This window comes from Callithrix jacchus, chromosome 11 (genome assembly GCF_049354715.1).
Source record: "Callithrix jacchus isolate 240 chromosome 11, calJac240_pri, whole genome shotgun sequence".
Classification (NCBI taxonomy): domain Eukaryota; kingdom Metazoa; phylum Chordata; class Mammalia; order Primates; family Cebidae; genus Callithrix; species Callithrix jacchus.
In genome coordinates, this window is record NC_133512.1 from 29702106 (window position 1) to 29729215 (window position 27110).

At 41.3% G+C, this 27110-nt stretch overlaps 1 protein-coding gene across 7 annotated transcripts in view; it reads right to left on the reverse strand.

The window, feature by feature from the left end:
* The window catches only part of CREB5 (cAMP responsive element binding protein 5), a 416669-nt gene extending 413684 nt beyond the window's left edge, over positions 1 to 2985 (reverse strand). For all 7 annotated transcript variants that reach the window (XM_017975230.4, XM_078342509.1, XM_035253540.3 and 4 more), the window contains exon 1: positions 2930 to 2985. The gene's annotated coding sequence lies outside the window, so the exon portion shown is untranslated. The remainder of the gene's footprint in view (positions 1 to 2929) is intronic.
* Positions 2986 to 27110: the final 24125 nt, after the last annotated feature.

The following is a 27110-nucleotide window of genomic DNA, read 5'->3' on the forward strand; positions in this document are numbered from 1 at the left end:
GTCCAATTGTTTATTTAAATAAAAAAAAAATATCGCTACTGAGATAATCCACATCTAGTGGATATGGGAAAATTTAGGTTATAATGGCACTACAAACTTTTACATCTAACTTTGATTTACAAGATAAAAGCAAGTTTTAAATTAAAAGGGCTTTCTGTTAATAGAGCTTATTATTCTGAAGACGGGAATGATTTTCTTCGAAAGTTGTCCCTGGGTGCATGCCTATTATCTTTGCTTTTCCCCTTCCACTAATGAGCATTTATCTAAAGAGCCTGTTAATCCTCTGATGTGTGCTTCTGGTCAGAGGTAACAGTTTGAATAAAACCACTAATCACTGATCACTAAATCACTGATCATTAATCACACTTTCCAGTGCCCATGACTGGGCCATTTTTCCCCCTTTAAGTCTATGCATCACAAACAAGAAGTTCAACATTTTCGATGCACATATATTGTGTGGAGGTTACACTATTTCATCTCTAGATGTGAATAAATACTAAATCCTGCCACAAACTTGGGGAAGGATGTCAATTAGACACGAGACAGGAGTTTCACAAATGCCTACCCTACAGCATGGCTTTCACGTTGAAGAAAGTAGATCTAATTATAAGGAAACGTGTTCTTCAAGAAATTCCCACATATTTGCAATATAAATTTTTCTTTATTTAGTTTTCCCCAACTCCAAATCAGAGACCACGCCAATAACTTCTCCCCCTACATCCAAAACTCGGTTAATACTTTTAAAATTTTATTTCTGCTGCACACCTCCCTCCCCCGCCCCGCCAAGGGTTCTTTTTACTTTGATCCCTTGCAACAAGTCATACACAGGGTCTTTATTTCAACTGCCAGACACGGAGGTTCTGACTCAATTCAATGACTTACGTATTTAACGTCCTCTTTCAACATAGAAACTTCAGGTTAAAAGCTAGAAAGTAACGCACGCACCGATTTATTGTATGGAAGTTTAGGTTCAACGACTCGCATTCCCTCACGTTGGAAATGAAACGTTTAATCTTGATCCTTTTAGCTAAACCTGATTTTGTCAGTATCCTAGCTTCTTCGTCTTCCCTCCTCTGCTAAAGAGTTCTAGGCAGGTACTACGTAAAGTGAGGTACTTTGCAGTGGGCGTATTGCTTTCCTAAGTCACAACCACGAGGACACAGTATTATCATAAAGCTTAGAAACATTTCCTGATTTGCCTTTTCTATCAGGACTGAGCATTTTCGCCCTAGAGGAGAAGGCTTGCTGGTGCCTATCTTAAATAATACAAAAGGGCAGATTGCGCGCTGATCAGGTACATTGGTCCCCTCAGACCCTAGAAGCTTTTATCCACACTCCAGGGACCGTGCCAGCCCCAGGGAAAGCTGTAAAAAGCGGGGGCGGGGTTAGAGTGATAACGGTGTGGACTGGGGAGTGGTGAAGAGGGAGGGGTTGGGAAGAGAGGGCAATAAAGATGCCCAGAGAGCGGGCGATTGCACCAGTGTGTTGTGAAGAGGGTGGGGGGATGCAAAGCAGGGTTGCTTTGTCAGCATTCTAAGCTCCTGAACCCTTGAGGAGCTCAAGCCGTTAATCAAACACTTACTGGCCTGCAGAATGACGTAATGGACCTGTATCGGCCTTTATTCCTTGACACATGTCAGAGAAGGAGGGAAAAATAAAACTCAAACACATTCTGCAGACTCTGACAACGAAATATACAAGCATCCCACTCCAGTCCCCAGCCTTGAACAAGCATCAAGTGGGGGCGGTACCAGTCCAAGGAAAGTTGGGGACGCGGGTGAGAGTGTGGACAAGGTCTAGGGCTTTATCTGTCAGACGCCCCTTAAAAATAAATCTATGGCAAAGAAGAAGCGAGATGCAGCTGCTGGGAGAAAACACCTCCTTGATTCTTTCCTTCGCGTCTTGCCCCTCTAAGAACTTCGTGAAAAGTTCAAGCGGTTCTGCCGAGAATCTGCCGCAGGCGCAGACTCCGCCGCCGGGTCCTGGGAACTGCCTGGGCGCCGCCAAGACTCAAGCCGGAGCTGTCATTTGGGGGCAGCGGCCGGGAAGAGGTAACGATGCCAGCGAGAAAGCAGCGGAGGCAGGAGGCGGCCGGAGGAGTGGACGGGAGCCGGCGGAGCCTAGCCGATCTCCAGCCCAGAGCGCCTGGAGCGAAAGCCAAGCGCCCTCCAAGGGCGACCTCCCTCCCCGGGCGTGCGCCCACCCGCTGCAGCAGGCAGCCCAGCGGGAGAGGTGGCAGCGGCAGCTCGGCACCTGGGAGAGCGAGCCCCCTGAGCGCGCGCCCACCCGCCCCCTAGGTGACCCGGCGTCCTCGCCGCGCCAGCTGGAAGTTTGCAAACTTTCTCCGGGTGTTCCGCCGCCACGCTGGGAAGCTGGGGACGCGGCGGGAGGTTCCTGGCTCGCCGTCTCCGCTGTCGCTTGACCGCACTTCTGGAGGGCTCCGCACCTTGCCAGGTCTCTGGAGGCAAACACACACCCCCATTCATAACTGGTCCCCGCGTCAGGGGACTCGCGCGCTCCCACACACGCACGCACGCCGGGCGGACTAGGCGCCAGCTCCACGTTAGCATCCCTCCAGGCGCGCGGCGCAGCGGCCACCGAGCGCTCCGGCACTCACGCGGCGCGGGGTCTCTGGGGTGGCCTCAGGACACAGCCGAATTCCACAGTCTACCAGCACTCGGGGCCGGACTTCCCTCAGGTCCGCCAAAATGTTTACAAACACAGATCACCCTCCAGAAAAAAATGCATCGCATCTTCCCTACTCCTTGCCCTGTGACCTGCCCACTGGACCAAGTACCCTGGCGGCTGCTGCCGAGAACCAACCCCTGCAAACAAGTACGCTCCGGAGATGGCTCCCGCGGCAAGTGCAACAAAAGTGGCTAAATGCAAAAGCCCCAGAAGTGGCCGAGCCGTATTTTTAGGAACTTACCAAACAAGTGTGGAGAAGGCAAGAGCGGAGCCCGGGTGAAGGGACCACGTTGGACTGAGCAAAGATTACAATACATTCTATTTAGAGTGCATTACATCACCCCCCCGGTGACGTCACGTGGGATTCCTGAACTTCTAAATCATTGCGGTCCGCGGGGGAGGGACCGAGCGAGGGGCGGGGCCGGCGCGTCAAGGGGGCAGGCCCCGCCCCGGTCCCGCCCCGACCCCGCCCCACCCGCGCGGACCCTGGTGCACCCGCCGGGGAGCGGCGGCGGCGGCGGCGGGGGCGACTGCGCAAGCAACAGCTTGCAGAGCCCAGCGCCGTGTGACACGGCTCCCGACATTAGTGGTGTGAGTCAGCTTGGAAACAATCCTTTGGTTTCAGACAGGACCACGGAGGAGGCGCGGGCGTGGGCTCTCCTGCGGGGAGGGCCTGATGGGGTTTGAAAGGTGTGGGGATGGAGGTTAGGGGAGAGCTGGGGATGGGGATGCTAAAGGATGTGGGAAGAGACTTTCTGCAAACAGAAATGCGGGCCGCTCCTCCCTCCCCCACCAGAGGATGTCCAGCTCCTTTCTGCTTGCGACAGTCGTGACCTCATTTCAGTGTTTCCTGCATCCTGGCTTCTCAGAGCACTCACTTGTCACCCCTTCTTCACCGTCCCCCATCTCACCTCCTCCAGGAGAATAACTTCCTTATGGTGCACACTCCCATGAAATACACAGCCCCCATCCTTCGCGGGACCCCTGCTTCAGGCATCTGAGAAGCTGTAGGGAGGGTTGCTCCTAAGGCGAAAGGTGAATCACAGCTAAAGCCGAGCTATGAGCCTGATTTAGACTCGGCGTCAGAGCCTAAAGGGCCGTTGGCTGTCACTTCCAGAGCCTCTTCGGTAACTGACCCAAGCTCACGGGCTGGGAAGCGGCAGAGCCCGGGCCAGACTGCAGGATCTGGGCGCCTGGTCTGCAGCAAGAGGAGCCTGGCGTCTCCAGCATCCGGCCGTCACCATCGCTGTCACCATCCCCCTGCTGAATTTCCTTTCAGAAGTTCTCCCTTTGAGCAGGATTCAAAGAGAAGGCATAGGCTAAATCCAATCCGATTTTAGACGACCACTGCCTTCCTTGCAGCCCCTTGCACCTTACAAAGCACTTGCAACCACGTGGATTCCCTGGTTTCTCCCAACAACCAGGGGACAATACGTAGGACAGGTATTATAATTATCCCCATTTTACAGATGAGTAAGGCAGACACCAGAAGGCTAGGAGGCTGGCCTGAGATCACTTGATAAGCAAGGGGTGGCACTGAGCCCACCCCAATCCCTGTTTTCAACCCCAGATCCCAAATGGGCTCCTTCATAGAACCAGGGAGAAGCATTCCCTTCTTGTGGGTTATTGGTAGTTGGCACCTCTGCTAAGGACACATTGGCTGGTTGCTGGAGCTTTGCTTAGAAACAGTTTAGCCCCCGTTAATACATAATAATCATTTCTGACATTTATGTAACATCTGACATTTATATAGTACCTCTCAGCCCAACACATCACAACCATGACAGTGCAGTTTGCCAGAGATTCATGACTGGACTGGCTAGAAACTGTAACGCACTGCCTGGATTGTCACATACCTCTGAGCTGGTTTTGACACACTAAATGGAAGAGGTTAGTATGATCTTTCTGTTTTTAAGTGTTTAAATGGCCCCTTGCCCTTTACTGTTCCTTGAAACCACAGGGACTGATGACTGTCTGATCCTCACAGACTTATTCAGAGCTCATCACTGAGTTTTCTACTTAATGTTTTCCACATGTAGTCCTGAAGGAACTGCAAAAGAAGGGCTCCCATCCTAAGCTGAAACGTTAACCAATAAAACTTGAAATACGACATTTTGTTTATGCAAGGAAGCAATACACTCTCAGGAACAGCTTCGTGACTAGTATAGCCTTTTCTACCTAAAGTAGGTATCTACCACCTTCTCCCTCAAAGAAAAAGTCTGAGCCAGTCAAGGAGCGACTTGAGGCAAAAAGGAGATAGAGCTGAAACATATCAGAGCTCAGTCTAAGAGCTTATGTTTTTCACCGCTGATAGGTGCAGAACAAAGGAATAGAATGGAGAATTGAATAAGCAAAGTCCGGGTGATCTGCAAAATATTTTAAAAGCAGTTTATCAGCATACAAATTTAAAACATTTAATTCTCAATATTCTCTACATGAAAGCATACATATACGAGTTTTAATGCTAGTAGTTCATTCATTTCTAACTCTATCTAAATTAGTTGTCCTTATTTATAAATTGGTTCTGATCTTTTGTTTGACATGCTGTGACTAAACAATGCTCCTGGCCTGAGCCATGATTTCATGTAGGAACACACATCAAACTTTCCAATGACTCTCCAATAACTTGGTAATCATTAGATTTCTTGAAGTCTCAATAATTAAAGAATTTCTCTTAACATCAGCAGTATTGTTCATGGTTCTGACTCCTCCCTCAGCTTCTGCCGACATCATTGCAATTTCATGCAAAATGTTTCTAGCTGTTTACATATTACAAATCTCTGTTACCAATGAAATCACCCACATGCAAATCATTTTAAAATGTAAATTGAAGAAGAGAAGAGGTATTTATGAGTGTAGACTCTAGTGTCAGCCTGCCTGAATTCAAATTTTAGCTCTGCTACTATGAATGAGGATGGTGGTGATAATTATAGTGACTCCAGTTAAGAATTCTATTACTTGAGTTAAGAATTGTGCTTGGGGCCGGGCATGTTGGTTCACAACTGTAATCCCAGCATTTTGGGAGCCCGAGGCGGGTAGATCACCTGAGGTCAGGAGTTCGAGATCAGCCTGATCAACATTGTGAAACCCCCGTCTCTATTAAAAATACAAAATTAGCTGGGACTGTTAGCTGGTGGCTGTAATCTCAGCTACTCAGGAGGCTGAGGCAGGAGAATCGCTTGAACCAGGGAGGCAGAGATTGCAGTGAGCTGAGATTGTGCCACTGCACTCCAGCCTGGGCAACAAAAGTGAAACTCCATCTCAAAAAAGGGAGAGAGAGAAAAAGGAAGGAAGGAAGGAAGGGAGGGAGAGAGGGAGGGAAAAGGAAAGAAGGGAGGGAGGGAAAGAGAAAAAGAGAAAGAAAGAAGAAGAAGGAAGGAAGGAAAGAAAGGAAAAGAAAGAAAGAAAAAGAGAAAAAGGAAGGAAGGAAAGAAAGAGAGAAAGAAGAGAAAGAAGAATTGTGCTTGGCACAGGGAAAGTACTATAGAAGCACTCTCTTTTTATGAATAAAAGTGTTTTGGCTAATGTTGTGATAGGTGGACATTCAGTGATTTTTTTTTACACACTTAACTAAATAAATGAAAAAGGAACCTTTTACCCCATAATTCCCCCACCCCCACATTGCCTTCTGCATGTGTCATCTGGGCCAAGCAGCCTCTCATGTGTCAAATGAGCCAGCAGAGCCCCCAGTGTCTGTGGACTCACATTCCTGCCTCATGCTTACCCAGTCTTTTCCAGGATTTCTTGAAGCCACAGTTTCATGGAGGCTGCAGCTCCTGAGAGCAGCCATGCAAGAGCACCTCTAAGGGTGCCTCTGGGGGTCATGGCCATGGCCTGGGGCATTTGCCCTCCGGGATGCCAGCACCGCCACTAGGAATGCCTCCCACCCACCAGATCTCCATCCACTGTGGCCTGTCATATGTGTGGAGACCCTTACACCAGAACCAAGGTAAACTGGCTGGGGTACCATCCACCCAAGATTCTCCCCATGCTCAGCTCATCCCACTTCTCTCCACAGAGCAGGGGTGCAGGCAGGACACAGCCAGCATGTGAGGTACCACTGGCGGTGGCAGAGAGGTTGGACCTATATGGAGCTGACTGGAACCTGCAGTGACCAATGAGAATAGATGAGACTCCTGTGAGACCAAGGGTTAACCCTTCAATTGCTGGATGTGGGGCAGTGGAAGGGAGAGGATTAGGCAGGTGGGCCAGTGGGGAGGAAATGGGTATTTACCAACTCTCATGAAAAAATTTTATTTTTTTAAGAAATTTATAGCCTTACTATTATGTATCAGGCCTGAATAAAACCATCCCAAGAGGCCTCAGATGGGAAGAAATTCTTTAGCTCTGTGCTTTGAGTTCAGTCATTTCTCCAACATTCAGCAAACATTAGCAAATCTGCCCAGTGCTGAGGTCAGAAAAAAATTTATAAAGGTCTCTTTCTACCCAGCTCCTAGGCTCCCACAGAAGTTCTCAAACTTAGTGGAGTAAGCAAAAAACACCTGGGCAACTTATTAAAGTCCGTTTCTTGAGTCAGACTTCTCCAGGGATTTTAGTTCCAAGGTTTGGCGTTAGTTCCAGGATTCTGCATTTGTGATTCTCATGCAAATGTCTGGGGAAACCCCCACCTACCACCACCACAGACACATACTTTCAGTGACTCTAGTTTAGTTAATTCACAGATGCGCAGTGATCCGGGAGGAAGCTGATGAGGGTGCAGAAAAGAGGTCAGTCTGAAACACTAAAAACTAGGACCCAAGGTTCATAGGCTTAAGATCAAGGCCAAGCACCATGGCTCATGCCTGTAACCACAGCTCTTTGGGAGGCCGAAGCAGGATAACTTGAGCCCAGGAGTTCAATACCAGCTTGGGCAACACTGACAGCTTGGGCATCTCTACAAAAAAAAAAAATTTTTTTTAATTAGCCAGGCATGGTGGTATGCACCTGTGGTCTCAGCTACTCAGGAGGCTGAGACGGAAGAATTGTTTGAGTCCAGGAGTCAAGGCTGTGATGAGCAGTGACTGCGCCACTGCACTCCAGCATGGATGATAGAGTGAGACCCTTTTTCAAAAAAAGAAAAAGAAGCCAGTCCTCTAGCAGCTTCCCCCAAAGATGAACATCTCCCTAGAGAAGGCTTCTCCTCATCCCTTCTGTGCATATCACTCAGAGTGCCCTTTTCCCACTTATTTTTTTCACTGTAGGCTTTTCTTAACTAAGTTAACAGTGATGGTGAAAGGGAGGCTGCTGAAGCCACATTGTGGTTAAACCTCTAGCTATGGTCCCATTGGGAAGTTTCTATCCCCTAAAATGGGTCTTCACCAGGTTTCTTCATTACCTTATTTGAAGGGATAAAGATTTCCAAATAAATAGAACTGCGAAATGCATCCAAAACTGTCAAAACCACAACAGAGTTAACTAACATTTACTAAGCATTTGCTCTGTGCCAAGCCTTGAGCTAAGTGCTTTATGAGTATTTTCTCAGTTAATCTTCACAATAACTCTGTGAGGCAGCTGGAACCATTCTCATTTTGCAACAAGGAGAGCTAATCTTAGAGAGGCTGAGTAACTTACCCAGAATTGCACAGCTGGGGCATGTCTGAGATGAGAAAAGAACCCACATCGCTGGTGCCTGTCCCAGTGCCTGCCTGAAGACACCCCATGTTTTGGCAGTCCTGAATGCAAGTTAGTTTGAGGATGCAAGAATCAGGAAAGTTGAGAACAAGCCAGAGATTGTGAGTGAGTAGGAAAAGCCACCGGCCTCCATCCAAACTCTGTGCCTGGTTAACCAAAAGCCACTCCAGACAGACAGGACTGGCTTCATAGCCGGTGATTCCTGGTCACACAGGGCCTCCTCTCATGCTCAGAAGGGTCCCATATTTGGTTTAAGGCTTGCTGTCACCATCCTGAAATTCTTAATAATTTCATCTTTGAACTTATGTTTTGTAAAAGAAGCCTGGTGGAGCATGTGCATGACATGAGCAGAGGAGGTTGGTGATCTCAGTGTGTCTGCTATTTCTTGCCCATGATGCCTCAGGAGCACCGAATTCCAGTGGACCCAAGATGCATGGATATCCAGCAAGACTCAAATCAAATACAAGGTAATTCATGATCTCTCTGACTGAGTGGGATGACAGTGAGAGGAGAGGTGAGGCTGACAGCCCCGAAAGATCACGATTTCCTTTGAAACCAGAACTTTCTCTTTCTCGGGATGCAGAAAAAAAATCAGTGGCATTCTAAGAAACACAAACAACCAAGGACCCTATCTTACCTGCGTTAGGCCCCTGTGTTAGGCAACCACATACAATGAAAATGATGACATAGAAGGAAAGAGAAAGATAGGGCAGCCCATAGTTCTTTTTCTTTTCTGTCTTTCCTGACCACAAGTAAACAGAAAGCAGAGAGTTGAAAGACTGTGTGCACCTCAAGAAGTGAAATAAAGCTCAACAACATTGAGCTTCTTTTGTACTGTGTATCCACGTTCTGGTAAGAACAAAATACATATACAAATACAAAATACAAATACAAATACAAAATACATATACATATACATTCTGGGATTTGAGTGATTTCACATATGAGTTAAGTGATTTTGTATTTACATTTAAAACTGGCATTGCAGGATGTAAAGATGAACCGTAAAATTAATACTAACAACGGAACATTTTAATTCTTTGCTATTTAAAATGACATTAAATAGCAAATAAAACACATATGACAAGTCAAGAGATTGACTTTACAAGAGAGGAAAAACTTTCTATTTAGTATCTTCAATGGCAATTTTCCCCTGCCTCTTAAACAAGAGGCCCTGCATTTTCAGTTAGCACTGGGTTCAAAAATTATGTGTCAGATGCTGCCCACAGACATTTGATAGACGGGAACACCAGACCCTAAGCCATGCTGAGAGGAAAGGCAGCAGACAGCAAGAGATTTGACAGCCTTAGCCTTGTCACTATACTAGGTGTGTGACCAGACCAGGGCCATTTTTTTTTTTTTTTAATCTCTCTGAACTTAGGTTCTTCATCTATAAAATGGAGACAATATCAGTATCTACCTCCTAGGATTCTTCAAGGATTTAGTGAGTTAATACATGTAACATGCTTAAAACAATGCCAGGCACTAGTAATTACTGGGGAAAAAAAGTGTTAGATACTAATTATGCCCTATAAGGTTTCAAGGAGAATTTAACAAAATAATTCATGTCAAGTGCCAGCCCTGTGCCTGGCGTTTAGAATGTGCTCAATAAATATTAGTTACATAAAATTGCATATGAGACGTAATATTGAAGTTCTACGGGTTAGAGTGGAGGAATGAATCCAACTGGTCCGGAAATTAAGTCTTAGCATAAACCAGTTGTATTCGAAGGAGGTGGTACCTTTAAGTTAGCAAAACTGAGTTTGTGGGCAACAGAGAGCAATTTTATACAAGTTGATGTTCTAGTTGCAGCCATCCCACTTTAACCTTCTAGTCTTGACATAAAAATTCATTTTTACACCAGTTGTTGTATAATTATCAACTCTAGCATGATTTAGTTTCTAGAATCATATCTTGAAATCCTAACAGGTGTTAACTCAAAAATGTTGTGTTCTTGCACTGGAGGTGCAGGTGCATATCAACTTTGAAATGTCTTTTAACAAGAGACAGCTGGGTCACCTGGCTCAAGCTTAGGGAACCTCATCTGGAAGTCCACTGCTGCTAATGGCTTGACCTAGTTCTATAGGGAATTATTGTATTCACTACTCTATAAAATTTAATGCTTTCTCTTGAACCTGGCTGAAAATCAAAAGCTTCACCTATCTTAAAGAGTATTAGCATGTTAACATCCCTATGAAAGTTACTCTTAATGTGTTCCTCTTTTTTTGAAAGAGGCTTGATTAAAGGAAAAACTACTTAGTCTTTATTTTTTTTCTGCTTTGGGATTGAGTGAAAGAGATTGACACCTGCTCTGAATAATGACCCAGAATAATAGTGCTGTGTCAGCACACTCCAAAAATTTTAGTCATTTCCTTAAGATCAATGGTAAGTGGAAAGTAACGGTTTAACAATAATTAGGAATGTGTCATATATAGGGAAGGTTCATTTAGACTAAAACATTATTGATATCCCATAAATTAATATTAAGCATCATCTCACATGAACTGATATTTCACATCCCACCTCTTTTTGTATCGTCATTAACTACATGTTTAACTCATGTACTGCTGATGGGGAAGGTTATTCTCATCTCTTTAGGGGCATTTGTAAGTACCTTTTAAAAAGGATTTTCTTGAGAATTTCAGTAGCTTTTAAACCTAATTGATTGGTGATTCCTCCTCATTCTTACATGACACAGAATATTTAAAATCTAGGAAGTTACTCTGAACTTCATTTGAATACTGAATATTATCCACTGTGGATATCAGGAAATATAGAGCTTCCTCTGCCCCTCCCCCGCTGCGGCTCTCTTCCCCCATCCTGGTTTTAAAATGTTCTGCCTATAGCTTTTATAACAGTGCCCTTACTTGACACCCAAAGAGACTGCAGTATACACAGTACACTGGGACACTGTCCTGTTTAGCAAAGGCATCTATTTTCAGGGCTGCTGTAGCTATTTAACGCTATGTCAAACTCTGAGAAAAAGGAAAAAACGCTATTCTTTGTGAGCACCCACTCTGAGTCAAGCCTGTTATATCTTCCATCATGTTTAATCCTGACAGCTCTGGATGAAAGGTATGATTACTACTATTTTATTAATGAGAGAACTCAAGGTCAGAGAGGCTAAGTAATTTGACTAAGATCACACAGCTAATAAGTAAGGAAGTTAAGTTTCAAACCTAGTCCTGACTTCAGAATCCCCGTTGTCTATCATTCTGCTGTGTTTTTATTTCAAGACACTTTGTCTCTCCTTTCACCCTCCTGCTTAACATTATTTAGCTTTATTGAGGAAGCCACCCACAAAACGTGTGTGTGTGTGTGTGTGTGTGTGTTTTAATTTTATTTCAGTAGAGACAAGATCTTGCTATATTGCTCAGGCTGATCTCAAACTCCCAAGCTCAAGTGATCCTCCTGCCTCAGCCTCCAAAAGTGCCAGGATTACAGGCATGAGCCACTATGGCAGGCCTAATTTTTGTATACAGTAAGAGGTCGGGGTCCAGTTTCATTCTTCTGCATATGATTAGCCAGTTTTCCCAGCACCATTTATTGAATATTTTTCTTCATTGTTTATTTTTGTCAACTTGGTCAAAGATCAGTTGGTTGTAGGTGTGTGACTTTATTTCAGGGGTCTCTATTCTGTTCTGTTGGTCCTATGGATCTATTTTTTACCAAAATGATGCTGTTTTGTAATGTAGTTTGAAGTCAGGTAATGTGATGTTCTGGCTTTATTCTTTTTGCTTAGGATTGCCTTGGCTATTGGCTGAAGCCATTTTCCTAGCACTTTGTAGAATTTTTTTCCAATTTGTCTTTTGACGTTTAGCTTTGTCAGTGGTATCTTTTGCCATATAGAACTTTTAAATTTTGATGTAGTCAGCTTTGTGTTATGATGTCAACACGTGGGTTCATGATTCTAGAAAGGTCTTCCCCACTCTTGTATCAGATCTCTGTTACAACTTACCTGGCCCTCTCTGTTCTTCTCATGCTCTTAGTTTAGCAACTGCAAAATGGTAATGTAATGATAGGTATGTATAATAGAACAACAGACGGGAAGAAAAAATATCAGAACAGGTGCAGTGACTCCTGCTTGTAATCCCAGCATTTTGGGAGGCCAAGGCAGGAGAATTGCTTCAGCTCAGGAGTTCGAGACCAGCCTGGGCAACATAGTGAGACCCTGTCTCTACAATGCAATTTTAAAAAAATTATCCAGGTGTGGTGGTGCACACCTGTGGTCCCAGCTGCTCAGGAGGCTGAGGTGGGAGAATGGCTTGAGCCTGGGAGACCAAGGCTGTAGTAAGCCATGATCATGTCACTGCACTCCAGCCTGGGCAACAGAGTAAAACCTTGTCTCAATAATAATAATAATAATAATAATTGTCTGATCTTACCAAATAATATAGTTGCATAAATTTAATTTCAAGAGAAAACTTTTCAACATCTAGATATAAAATAGACTTTGAAAGACACTAAGTCCACCATGCTATTTACTATAAAGCAGTATATATTCTCCCTGTTAGCTATGGAAATAGCAGTATAGGAAGCTGAATGAGTTTTAAACTTCAAGTCCCTGATGATTCCATTGATATGGGGTAGAAAAGGTTCATATTTGTAAACTGATTCATCGGCCTAGCACAAAACTCCTGCCTTCTTGTTTAGTTGTTAGAACTACCCACAGGCTAGTAAGTGATGCTAAGTTAGCAGTGCTAAGGCTGACTTGCACCTGATTTCTACCTTTGCTACGAAGCCTCCATTATTCTGGAAGTATTCTACGGCTGCTATTCCTTCACCTTCCAGAGCTCTACTTACAAGGCCTGACACAAAAAGCAAACACTAAAACCTGAAATTAATTCAAATACGCAATGGAGGAGAAAGTAATGGTCCCATAAAGGGTGGTAGAGGCTGGTCCTTAAACTTAGGGCTGTAATCTCAGGTTTCATAAATTTGAATCCCATCTCCAAGAGGAAAAGGAAATGAAGAGTTATTATTTAATGGATACAAATTTTCTCTTTGGGCTGATGAAAATATTCTGGAATTAGACAATAGCAATGATTACCTAACATTATAAATGTACTTAGTAGCACTGAATTCTGCATTTTAAAATGGTTAAAATGGTAAATTTTGTTATGTATATTTTACCATAATAAAAAATGATAGAAAAAAAGAATCTCAGTTCTACCTCTTACTAGCTGCATAGGCAAAGGTTAATACACCTCCCTCTCTATGCTGCAGTGTACTAATCTGAGAATAGAAGAGCTGATAATGATACTGGCTTCATAGGGTTGTCATGATTAAATGAGACACGGGACAGGCTTTCAGTGGTTCATAGTAATCGAGTTTAGGCGTGTTGTGATGGTTTAGGAGTATGAATCCTGTTTTTAAACTCTCTTGCATCTATAATATAGTCCTCCATTTGTCAGATTTCATGTACAAACCGCCAGTTCCAGTTTTACTTATAAGACAGATTTTTATCTGTTTGGTATCTTATGTAAAACTCTAACTACTCTTGAAAGATGCCAATGATTCACTAGCCCAAATAAACTGACTGAGGGGCAGCTGTGGCCTGTTTGAGTCTCCTAGATGCAAATTCTCAAGACCCCCACAATCTGGAGGGAGATGGAGATGCTGTCTACTCCAGAGGCTGGCTCTAACCCAAGAGGGCCAAACAGATGGGATCCTTACGTCTCCTTATCTTTTCATGTCCAGCCCACCCTATCCCAAGTTTTGTTTCCCCAAATAGATCCTTCTGGAATACAGCTGCCATCACTCATTTTGTTGTCAAGGGGTGAATGGCTGCCTTCTTGCAGAGGAATACCACTCTGTAAATCAGCCACCAGGCACTATTTATCCCACTGATGGATGTCACACATCCACACATATGGGACCTGAACCAAAGCTCTGGACCTTTTTTTTTCAATCCATGTGTTGGATGTTTTTCCCTTTGTATTTTCAACTCATTATACTGCTGTTTTAAAATAAATTCTTCCTGAGAAATCAGTTTCCACATATCATTTAAGCCTCTAATGCCAGGCATTGTTATAAACAAAAACACTCCTCAAGAAAATATCTACTTAGCCTTATGCATCTAAGATGTATTATAAAGCAGTCTTGCTTTGTAAAAAGACACTTAGCTTTGTTTCTTCTTTTGATACTCAAAGCCTAGTGAAATGAATAAGGGATAAATAATCCAGTGTATAAGGAGGAGGAGAAGGTAAAGGGAGGTGAAGGCAGAAAGATACAAGCCAAGACAGGGCCAGAGAAGAATTCAGAACTTATGGCTGTATTCTCGCAATGATACTTGGGATTTCTGAACTTGCCAGAATAAAAATGAAGTAATAGCAGCCAAGAGTTATAGTCCTGTTTTAAAAATTAAAAAGTTGCAATTAAAATGATTAAACTAAGTAAAACAGACACAGGAAACTTATAGAAAAAAATATATTTCCTGTGCACTAAGCCTCTGATCCCATTAAGTGCTTAAATAATATCCCCCTGACATCATGACTATATAAATAATATGTTACTTTCATATTTATGACATCAAGAGATTGTATTACTAGTTTATGAAAAAAATGTTTAATTTGCAATTTTTAAATGACACTGATATAGATTAGTATATATTATAGAAGTAGATACATATGCCATACCAGCTAGTTTTATATTTTATTATAAACAACCCCAACAGGTGCAAAAATACCACCTAAAATAAAACAAAAGATAATGTATCTTATAACAATAAAAGCATATCTGCCTTGCATCCGAAAAGAAGGGAAAGCATATGTATATTTCCATCCCACATCCTTCTTTCTAGAGCTTTATCTAACTCTTTCTCAGGCACTGTGCCACATATCTCTAAGCCTTTGTATCTTTTGATTAAAAGAAAATGGTGTAGAATCATGTTTGCTACAGTCTGCTGCCAAAAGCCCGTGTCTATAATTCATCATTAAAATGTGACAGTGTATGGCTACAAAGAAAGAAAAATCTCAGTCATCATGCTCATTTGCAAATGTTTCAGGGACTGGAGACTGTTTGGCAATCCTGCTGTTTCTAGGTTATTTGTAGAATAACCAGTTTAATTGAGCTGATGATTGCCTTGTGTCTGCATAGCACTTCTGACTTAGATTTTTCTTTCTGCAATTGGCATTGAATTGTACTATGTGGCAAGGAGAATGGCATGCATTCAGCAAGCCCAAATTCCAGGGTTCCAGCCCAATCTGATTCTTTTCCCTTGCCAATCTGATTTCTGAGGAGTTTGTCTAGAATTACTACAGAAAAAAAAAAAAAGAAAAGAAAGTAAAAGAAACTCCTTGCCCCACTTTGCAGACCATTTCATAGAATGCCTCCTTTGGGTTGGGATTCTTGGCCCCACCAACGTAGAAAGGTTTTATGCCTTTATTAAAGCAGAGGCCTGTTTAGGATGTTCTCTGTAATTGGAGCATATCCCACTGCATGTAGTACACAATGTAAACCAACCTGTTGCAACGTGGAGAATAGTGCAAGTCAGGTATTTGCTACCCAATGAAGCCAGTTGGAAAAAGAAAGGAGTAGCGGAGGAGCCTGGGTTAACACCAACCCTGTCCTGACATGCACTAAGGCTGTAACATGAAGGAAATTGAAAACAGAAACATCAGGAAGATCAGTGAGAAGGCAGGGCCTCTCTTTCTTCCTTTACTTTGTTCCTAACAAATATTCAGCTTCACCCACTCTAAATCATGTCACTGGAAGGAGAATTGTACAAAAGGGAAATTCGCATCACAGACCAAGTATGGAAATAAACTGTCCCTGACCACTACTAGAAATGGCTACGTCCTCCTTTGGAATGGGCTTGTTGCTCTTGAAAGTAGATGAATACTTCAGAGTAATTGCAGTTTGGAATCTGAGATTATGATGAGATCCACAGACATCATTTAAAATGGTTTTTGTTTAAGTGAAGACCCTAATATAGACACCTTTCCAAGGAAAATGTAGACAGTGTTCTCAAATACATAGTAAAATTTTAAAACTCTAAATTTTTTTCTCCTGAGACCCCCAGAGAAATAGCTATAGTCCTTTTCCCCCTTCAGGGAAGAGAGATAATCTGTATCCTTTCAAAGCAGAAAGGAAGATAATTTTGATGAACATTTCCCAGGACATAGAAGTCACTCCAGTTCAAAGAAGGTCTAAAAGCAAACAGTGTGGCAAAGCAAACAGGAAAATACAATAATTAGTTTATTCCTCCTTTACGAAAATCAATAAATAGAATGCAATGGTTAGAAGATGAATTTCTAAATGGGCTTCTTTTCACGACAAAGTTCTTAGAAACATTGTTCTATTCTTGGTAAAGCCAAATCAGACCTGATCCCTCAACAGGCATGCATATCACTAAATTATAGTGTACCTCTCAAATATGGTTGAAATTTGGCTGTGCTGAATATGACTAGATGGGGTACTCTCTCTTAATATAAATTATATATGAGGAAAAAACAAGGGCTCTTAAGAACACCTAGCCCTCTGCTTAACTGTTACTTGCCTTAAGGACTAACTTATCTGAAAGTAATACAGCTACTCCAGCTTCATTCTTATTAGTATTAGTATAATGTACTTTTCTCCCTACCTTTACTTTTTACTACATGTGTTTTTATATATAGAATGGGTTCTTGTAGACAGCATGTAGCTGGGTCTTATTTTTTTTAATCTACTCTGTTAGTCCCTGTCCTTAAATTGGCTTACTTAGGCCATTCACATTTAAAGTGATTAGTGCTGTAGTTGGATTCATATCTATGCTATTGTAATGGTTTCTATTCATTGCCCTTATTTCTTTTTGTTTACTTTCTACTCTTTTGCTGGCTTCTCTGTGTGTAATGAAGTATTTTATATGATTTCATTTTCTCTCTTCTCTTAAAATATCAATTATATTTCTTTTTTAAAAAAAAAATGTGGTCATCACCCAAGAGTTTGCAATATACATTTGCAACCAAATCAACTCCATTTTTTTTTTTTTTTTTTTTTTGAGGCAGAGTCTCACTCCGTCCTCCAGGGTAGAGTGTAGTGGCATGATCTCAGCTCGCTGCAGCCTTGACCTCCAGGTTCAAGTGATTCTCCTGCATTAGCCTCCCCAGAAGGAACTACAGGTGTGCACCACCATGCCCAGCTAATTTTTGTATTTTTGGTAGAGAAGAGGTTTCACCACGTTGGCCACTCTTGTCGGAAACTCCTGACCTCAGGTGATCCACCTGCCTCAGCCTCCCAAAGTGCTGGGATTACAGGCGTGAACCACCACACCCAGCCCCAAGTCCACTTTAACACTACACCATTTCACAGGTAATGCAGGTATCTTACAACAGCGAATTCTCAGTTTCTCCCCTCATCTTTTATAATGTTGCTCTCATTCCTTTCACTTATTCCTAAGCTATAGTCACCCAATATATTGTTGCTATTATTATTTTGAACAACCTGTTTTTTGTTATACAGCTGTTGAATTTCAGTTTTGAAGATGGAAGTGATGACTGCCAGGCTCTTTTTATGTCAGACTAGAAGCCAAAAGTTGACTTGAATTTTCACCGCAATAAGACTACGTAAGAATATAGGACAAGTAATTAGGACCCGGAAGAAAAAGCAATGATACCAGAATCCACAATCAATCATCAGAATATCAAAGTAACCAAGGAAAGTTTAAATGAGTGGAGAGATGGGTGGAAATAGAGCAGAGAGAAGGACTAGGGGAGAGTTGTTTGAAAATCTAAACCTTTAGCTCACTGCTTTGTGAAATGCAGCCTGAGGAAGCGAGGATTCTGAGAGACAAGTCAGACACAATAAAAATACCTGAAATGTCTTGCCTTAAAAACATTGCTACTTCGTGGATGGAGAGAGATGGCTTGAATTTAGAAGGACAATTGAGTAAACAAAGAGGGTCTGAGGTGGCAGTACACCTGCCCTCACTACAGCTGAAATCATGTCATGGTCATGAGACAGATGAGGTCTAGTTATGGGACTAAGGTATAACCTGTGCCTAGAAAATCTCTTCTGCCCTCCTGATCTCCTTTTCCATATGTATAAAAATGAGGATTTGACTAGATGAACTGTGAGATGAACCTTAAGATCACTCTAAACTGAAATTCTAAGATTCTATGAAAGGTAGATAGGTAGTGGAAATATTGATCTATCATCAGTCAAGGTCAGCAGTGAATTAGAAAGACCCCAAGTTAAACCCTACAAGACAAATATTGCATAACTTATAACATGTAATCCCACATAAACCTGGGCTGTCAGAAGCAAGGCATACCATGTATTTGGTTGGTGCAAAAGTTATTACAGTTTATGTCATTGAAAGTAAGAACAAAAGCCACAATTACTTTTATACCAAGCTATTTGAACCAGCCATTTCAGGAGAATTGAAGAGGCAACCACAGCACAGAGACCTACAAACCAGGATCTACTGAAGCTTAGAGCAGCTCCTTAGAGCAAGAATGCTCTTTTTTAAAGAAACTTTTCTTTATTTTTTAAACTTTTATTTTAGGTTCAGGGGTACATGTGCAGGTTGTCATATAGGTAAACTCATGTCACAGGGTTTCGTTGTGCAGATATTTCATCACCCAGGTACTAAGCCTAGTACCCAACAGTTATCTTTCCTGCTTCTCTTTCTCCTCCCACCCTTCCTCAAGTAGGTCCCAGTGTGTGTTGTTTCCCTCTTTGTGTCCATGGGGTCTCACCAGTTAGCTTCCACTTACAAATGAGAGCATGTGGTATTTGGTTTTCTGTTCCTCCATTAGTTTGCTAAAAATAATAGCCTGAGCTCCATCCATGTCCCTGCAAAGGACATGATCTCGTGAAGAATTTTCTTTGGCTTTCCTAGAATAGCCACATTAGGAATGGAAAGATGTCCTCCGGAGGGACCCTGACGAGGAATGCAAAGGCTACTGGGAAGCAGACCCCAAAACAGAAAACAAAATAACTGCCTATTACATAGAAGGTAAAGGGCATGGAACACTGGAGGTAGAAAAACAGAAATGAAACAAGGAGACAGAGATGGAAGATTGATTTGTTGTTCTGATATTTGGTGAGAAGAACCACATCCAATCCTTCTCAGAGGACACGGGAATACTTAGATTGGGTTGAAAGCAATTTTTTTTTCTTTTTAATGTGTAGTCTTGCTCTGTCACCAGGCTGGAATGCAGTGGCACGATCTCGGCTCACAGCAACCTCTGCCTCCCAGGTTCAAGCAATTCTCCTGCCTTAGCCTCCAGAGTAGCAGGGACTACAAGCGCATGCCACCACGCCCAGCTAATTTTTGTATTTTTAGTTGAGATGGGGTTTCACCATGTTGGCTAAGATGATCTTGATCTCTTGACCTTGTGATCCACCCGCGGCCTCCCAAAGTGCTGGGATTACAGGTATGCTCCACCCTATCCAGCTGAAAGTAAGTCTTATAGGTGGCTGCCACTAAAGAGCACGCTGAGGAATGCTGACTGATTGACCATCAGAATTGGAGTAGACTTTATATCACAGCAAAGTTTGTGATGGCACAGATTCTCCACTGAGCAATTCTTCAATGGCCAGTTGTTCCGATTTCATTAATTTCATGCTGTAATTATATTGGAAAGCATGAAAACATTTCAAATACAAGGGTTTTTTTATGTTCTTAATTTTTTTTATACTTTAGGTTCTGGGGTACATGTTCAGATCATGCAGGATTGTTGCATAGGTACATACGTGGTAAGATGATTTGCTGCCTCCATCCCCGCATCACCTATATTTGGCATTTCTCCCCATGTTATCTCTCCTCAACCTCCCCACCCCCCGCTGTCCCTCTCCTAGCCCCCACCAACAGACCCTGGGGTGTGATGCTCCCCTCCCTGTGTCCATGTGTTCTCATTGTTCAACACCCACCTATGAGTGAGAACATGTGTTTGATTTTCTGTTCTTGTGTCAGTTTGCTGAGAATGATGGTTTCCAGTTTCATCCATGTCCCTACAAAGGACACGAATTCATCATTTTTTATGACAGCATAGTATTCCATGGTGAATATGTGCCACATGTTCCTTGTATAGTTTATCATCAATGGGCATTTGGGTTGGTTCCAGGTCTTTGCTATTGTAAACAGTGCCGCAATGAACGTACGTGTGCATGTGTCTATGTGCATAATTTAAATATAAATTATAAACAGTACAATTTATAATCTTTTGGGTATATGCCCAGTAATGGGATTGCTGGGTCAAATGGAATTTCTATTTCTAGATCCTTGAGGAATCGCCACACTGTCTTCCACAATGGCTGAACTAATTTACACTCCCACCAGCAGTGTAAAAGTGTACCTATTTCTCCACATCCTCCCCAGCATCTGTTGTCTCCAGATTTTTTAATGATCGCCATTCTAACTGGCGTGAAATGGTATACAAGTTTTATTTACTCACATGATTGTTTTTCAAAACAGTCATTCTACAGCACGTAATGGCCTGTTAGTAGCTACAAATGAAATCCAGTTAAATGACCAGTGAGAGAAGATGGAGGAAAAGGCAAAGCATCTTGAAGTGCCTATGTGCCACACTGTGTGCTTGGCTACTGACATCACCCCTCAAGAGAGCACACCTCTCTTATTATTACCACAGGTCTGAAGATCATGCCGACATGTGAAAAAAGTTCGATAAAATTATGATATAGTATTACATTTGAAATATAACAGAAAACTGAGTGATGATACAAACATATTTGTTTTACCCAATGGATAATTTCTAATTAAGAAACAATTGGCAAATGTACTAAGATGACAACACTGAATGGACTGTTTTCTCTAATTTGAAAAATCTACAAAGCAAAATTATCAACAAAGACTTGAAAATTCAATAAAAATAAAACAAATATACTAGGAGGAAAATGCTGCAGATTCTACTCTATTCAACCCATCTTTCAAAGAGTTAAAAGTACATAAGGAAAATCCAAGTTTGAGTCCGAATCATAAACTTGACTTGAACTCTGTTGTCAATTGCCAGGGAAAGCATTCCAGACTCTAAGAACTGTTTGAATTTTTTTTACTTCAGAGCATGAAGAAAATGCTAGAGGGCTTACAGGGCTCCTGGCATGTAAATTGTAGCCATCAGGAGAAAACCCCACGGTACTACCATGTGACACTTTCAAAGTCTTTTTCCTGTAGTCCCTTATACTGCTACTACACAGAGAGGGTAAAGGAGTAATACAGAACTCTTCCGGTTTGAAATCAGCCAAGCAGTGCAGAGGGAAAAGAAGCACTTTGCAAAAACCCCACGGTTAAAAGTAGTAAGGGGAGAAGTTTCTGTCAGTATCTAGAAGAGTTTTCTAAACAATTAGGTTCAAGACATCAGAGGCTCCAAAAGGAAAGATTTCTTTGCAGTACCATGTTTGGCAAGTGATCAGTAACATATTTCATTTCTTGTTTAATAAGTTATTATCAGTTTCTTTTTAAAAAGAGTGAAATAATGTTTTCTGTGAAGGTTTGCCGATAAGCATTAGTGCAGTAAAGAATTGTGTGCCTTTTTATGAGCAGGCTGCACAGTAGAATAAAACACTATCTACATGAGCTTTCACACAGCAGAGCAATTAATTAACTTATCTCCGTGAACACTGTTCTTGCTGAAACTTATTAAAAGTCTGATTCATCAGCAGGGCCTGAGGCAATCATCAATTGCCTCATAATAATACAAAAGAAAAATAAGCGTCGGTTATGTTCTTATTTAATATCTTAAAAAGATCCTCTTTGCCCTCTGTCTTTGTTTGAAAATATCTCTATTAAGAGTTAAAAAAAAAAGAAAAGAAAAGAAAAAAGGAAAAACCCTCCTACTTGACATGATATACGTTATGGCCGGGAACTGTAGGAGTAAATTACAGAGCCTCCAGGATACCAGATTAAGAGGAGAAGCTGGACTTTCTCAAAGACACACAAATCATTCAACATGTAGCACAACAGGGCATACAGTGTGTTATCGATGCCGAGTTCCAAGCACCATTGTTAATACAGACCAGAAGAGGAATTGTTCATTAAATAATACAAGGGGGAGGGGAGGGGCCGCCAGGCTTCTGCATTAACCCAGCAGAAGGATGCTTGTTTCAAAAGTATCAGACAGCTTAAGTGTTACTATTCCGCATAGAGTTTTGGTTTAAATTTAACTCCCAAATATCAATCTAACGACTTCTAAGCAGAAACTAGTTTATAAACCCTTAAAAAAAAAAAACTTTAGTACAGTTGGCAATATCAATAGCGCCCTCTACAGGAAGTTTTAAATCGACAACCCTGGCTTTCTTGAATTTGAAAACAAAGGCTAAGTAAGGTGAACACCATCTGAGGACAAGATTAAATTAAAGAAAAATTTGGAATGTTCATGAGGTCTCCATTTCACATGGAGATTTGGGAATTTGGAACAAAGCAAAAGAAAACCCCAGCCAGTAGCCCTGGATTAGAATGTGTGTGTGTGTGTGTGTGTGTGTGTGTGTGTGTGTGTGTGTAGTTGTTGGTTTTTTTGTTAACACTGGGTCATTTGAGAGAGGTCAATAGATATTCCAAATTCATCTTATTTTCCTTATGTTGAAATCTCAAAATTCGTTTTCTCTAGTCTAAGATTTGCTAGTTGCAATATTATACAGCATTACTCAGATCTTTTTAAGATGCAAATAGTGTTCACTTTTTTTCAGAATGCATACATAACTAATGTGCAGACTTTTCCAATTATTCCCCCAATATTCAGTAAATAATGAATGTGAGGCTTTTGCATGTAAGAAAATCTGATGCTGCTGATAAACTATGCCAGTATGAATCCTAAAGAGATGGTTGCTTAATTACTACAAACATTTCCTCTCCATGATTAGTGGTTCAGAGTCAAACTTAGAAGCCAGACAGTGCTTGAAGAAATAGTTACAACTATATTTCTACCCGTGTCACCACAGCCTTGAAAGTCGGAGATACAGGTGTCTTATCTCACAGCTGTAATACATCAAATGACCTTGTGACAATGATTTCATCTCACCTTAGTTTAGCAAGTTATCACAATTTGGGAGAAATTTACTTCTGATTTCAGAGACACCTCAAGAGTTATTAGGACTGACACAACACGTGCCAGCTCTAAGAGTTGAGGCATTATTATTTTGCATGATGGAGAAAGACGTGAGCAAAGAGTTCGGAGGCTCAGTTTCGGTTCTCCACTTCGCTATGTCTTTTTCAAGTCAACTAATTTTTATGCACCTTCGTTTCTTCATCAGAAAAATGATGAAAATCTTCTGTTTGGAGAAATACTTGGAACTAGGTACCTAGAAATGCTGGATGAACTATACTAAACAATCTTTTAATAGTTAAGCTCATAAGAAAGGAAGGGTAAAAAAATAGTTGAGCTCATTATGAGCTGGAAAGCAGGTGTTCCCTGAATCTATGGCTGCCCTGTAGGCATCTGCCAACCTTGATAACCAAGAGGTTTGAATTTTAATGGCTGCACTGAGGCCTAAACAAGATGGGGAATTGGAACCGAGACCTTACATAAAACCAAAGTATTGAAGGAGCTCATCTTCCACAGACACCACAAAAGATAACAAGGAAATCTCAGCCAGGGCTCTGGGTCAGAATATTACATATTCACTGAAAATTCATAACTACAGGCCTGTCCTTCAAAGGTCCAGCATTAAATTGATACTACCTGTGCAATTCAGGAAACCTTAGGCCAACAAATTAATCTAATGTGAACCCAGATGGGTGAGACCTGCAGGGCCTGACAGAAGTAAATGTAGACTCTCAGGAACTCGCTCTCAACTGAGGTCTTGCAGGCTTCCTCAGATACAGCTGGATAGGAACTTAAAATCCAAAAGTACCAAGTACAAGAGGAAATAGGTTCCATGCTTGAGAGTCAGCAAAAACAACAGCTGAATTAGACCCTCAAGAATTTAAAATATTGAAATGGATGATGCAGAATAAAGTAACCAAGTGTAAAATGTTAGTGAAATAAATATGAAATAAAAACCTGAGAAAGTAATAAGGTACTCTCAAAACACCAGATTTTTTTTCTTTTTCTCTTTTTAAAAAAAAAAAATTAAGTTCAGGGGTACATGTGTAGGATATGCAGGTTTGTTACATAGGTAAATGTGTGCCAGGGTGGTTTGCTGCACAGATCATTCCATTACCTAGATATTAAGCCCTGCAACCATTAGCTTTTCTTCCTGATGCTCTTCCCTCCTCCCCCTCCACCCTCTGACAGGTCCCAATGTGTATTGCTCTCTCTCATGTGTCTATGTGTTCTCATCAAGCTAAAGAGCTTCTGCATAGCAAAAGAAACTATCATCAGAGTGAACAGACAACCTTCAGAATGAAAAAACGTTTTTGCAATCTGTTCATCTGACAAAGGTTTAATGTCCAATATTTACAAGGAACTTAGACAAACTTACAAGAAAAAAACAAACAACCCCATTAAAAAGTCGACAAAGGCCATGAACAGATTCTTCTCAAAAGACATACATGCAACCAACAAACATATGAAAAAAAATTTCAACGTCACTGGTCATTAGAGAAATGCAAGTTAAAACCACAATGAGATACCATCTCACACCAGTTAGAATGGCTACTAATAAAACATCAAAAAACTAGAGATACTGGACAGGTTGTGTAGAAAAAGGAATGCTTTTAAACCGTTGGTAAGTTCGACCATGTGGAAGACAGTGTGGTGATTCCTCAGAGACCTAGAGGTAAAAACACCATTTGACCCAGCAATCCCATTACTGGTTATATACCCAAAGGAATATAAATCATTCTATTATAAAGATACATGCACGTGTATATTCACTGCAGTACTATTCACAATAGTAAAGACATGGAATCAACCTAAATGCCTATCAATGATAGACTGGATAAAGAAAATATGGTACATATACACCAAGGAATACTATGCAGCCATAAAAAGGAACAAGATCATGTCCTTTGCAGGGACATGGATGGAGCTGGAGGCCATTGTCCTCAGCAAACTAATTCAGGAACAGAGAGATATTTTAAAAACTAAAAATTAAATTTAAAAGCACAGGGTAACCTAATAAATTCATAAAAACTAAAGAAAGAATTGGCAAACTGGGAGATAACACTCAAGAAATTAACCAAAACAGGAGGCAGGGAAACAAAGTAATGGCAACTGTAAAAGAATACTGAAGAGAAATGGAGAATAGAATCACAAATGGATAAATGTCCAATTAGAGTTTAAGAAGATAGCTTCACAGAAATTCCGGAAATAATGACATGGAATTTTTGAGAAGAGATGAAAGATAAAACTTTTCAAGTTCAGAAAGCACAAGTCCTGAGGAAGATAAATAATAATAAATTCATACCTACAGCCATCAAAATGAAGCTGTAAAACACTAGATGTAAAGACAATATTGAAAGCACCCAGAGGAAAAGGCAGATTATCTATAAAATAAGGGTGGCTCAACAGCAGCAACAAAAGCCAGACGGTAATGACATAAAGTCTATAAAATGTGTAAAGGAACTATCAACATAGAATTTTACACAGAGAAAAAGTATGAGGGCAAAATCCATTTCGCACAAACTAAAACTGAGTCCATTTACTGCCAGAAGCCACTCAATTAAAGAAATTTGAAGGATGTACTTCAGAAAGAAGGATTATGATTCTAGAAGGAAGTTCTGAGATGCCAGAAAGGAAGATACACAAAGAAAATACAAATAAGTGGGTGAATCTAAACAAACATTGACAGTATAAAACAACAACATTAATGTCTAAATTGGGAACAGGAAAAAGGTGGCCCCAAAACAGTGGACAACAGTGTTATGTAAGATGGGAGGAAAATGGTTAGACTGGCAGATATATAAGTCTATTTATATATATATATATATATAAATCAGATAAAATGGAGTCATTCTGATGGAAGTACAGGCCAGAAACCATGACTCCTACCAGCTGGGTTCACCCCGAGCTATGACCTTTAGCCACAGGACCCTAAAAAATGATCTAGAAACTCATGTGACTGCATTATATCTGAGAAACCATGCAGTTCTAACATTCTGTGTCTGTTATTTTGTTTTAGCAATATTTATATTTTTATTCTAAAAAACTGATTATTTAAAAAACACACCCTTTTACCTCTTTTTTCATTCTCATACACATATTCCTTTTTCTTAATTTTTTTTTTTGTGTGTGTGTGAAACATGGTCTTGTTCTGACACCCAGCCTGGAGTACAGTGGTGCCATCATAGCTCACTGCAGCCTCTACTTCCCCAGGCTCAGGTGAGCCTCCCACCTCAGCCTCCTGAGTAGCTGGGACTACAGGCATGCACCACCACACCCAGATTTTTTTTATTTTTTGTAGAGAAGGGTTTCATCATGTTGCCCAGGCTGGTCTTGATCTCCTGGGCTCAAGCTGTCTGCCCACCTCTGCTTCCCAAAGTGCTGGGATTACAAGCATGAGCCACCATGCCTGGCCTCAGATACATCTTTCATTGACTTCAAAGTTGAACAGTTTAGTCAAGGAACCTGCAGAGGAATCATATCTGTAGATACTTGGTTGACTAGCAGAGGTGATCTCTATGAGTAAGATTCTATTTTTTTTTTTGGTAAAAATATGAATTAAAAGCACAATTCTGCTGCCAGGTAAAAATTGTTTTCAGAGGACATCAATACTCTTTATCTTTCAACTAGTTAATACATACTTATATGAGTTAACATGGAACTGTTTGTATATGCTATAGTGCTATTTTATCATTAGCTCTTTTAAACTATGAGTTGTATATACTCATCTTTAAAAATACAGATGCACATAATAGATGAAACACCCTTCTCAAAGATAACCAGTGTTAATACTTTGATTTTTTTTCG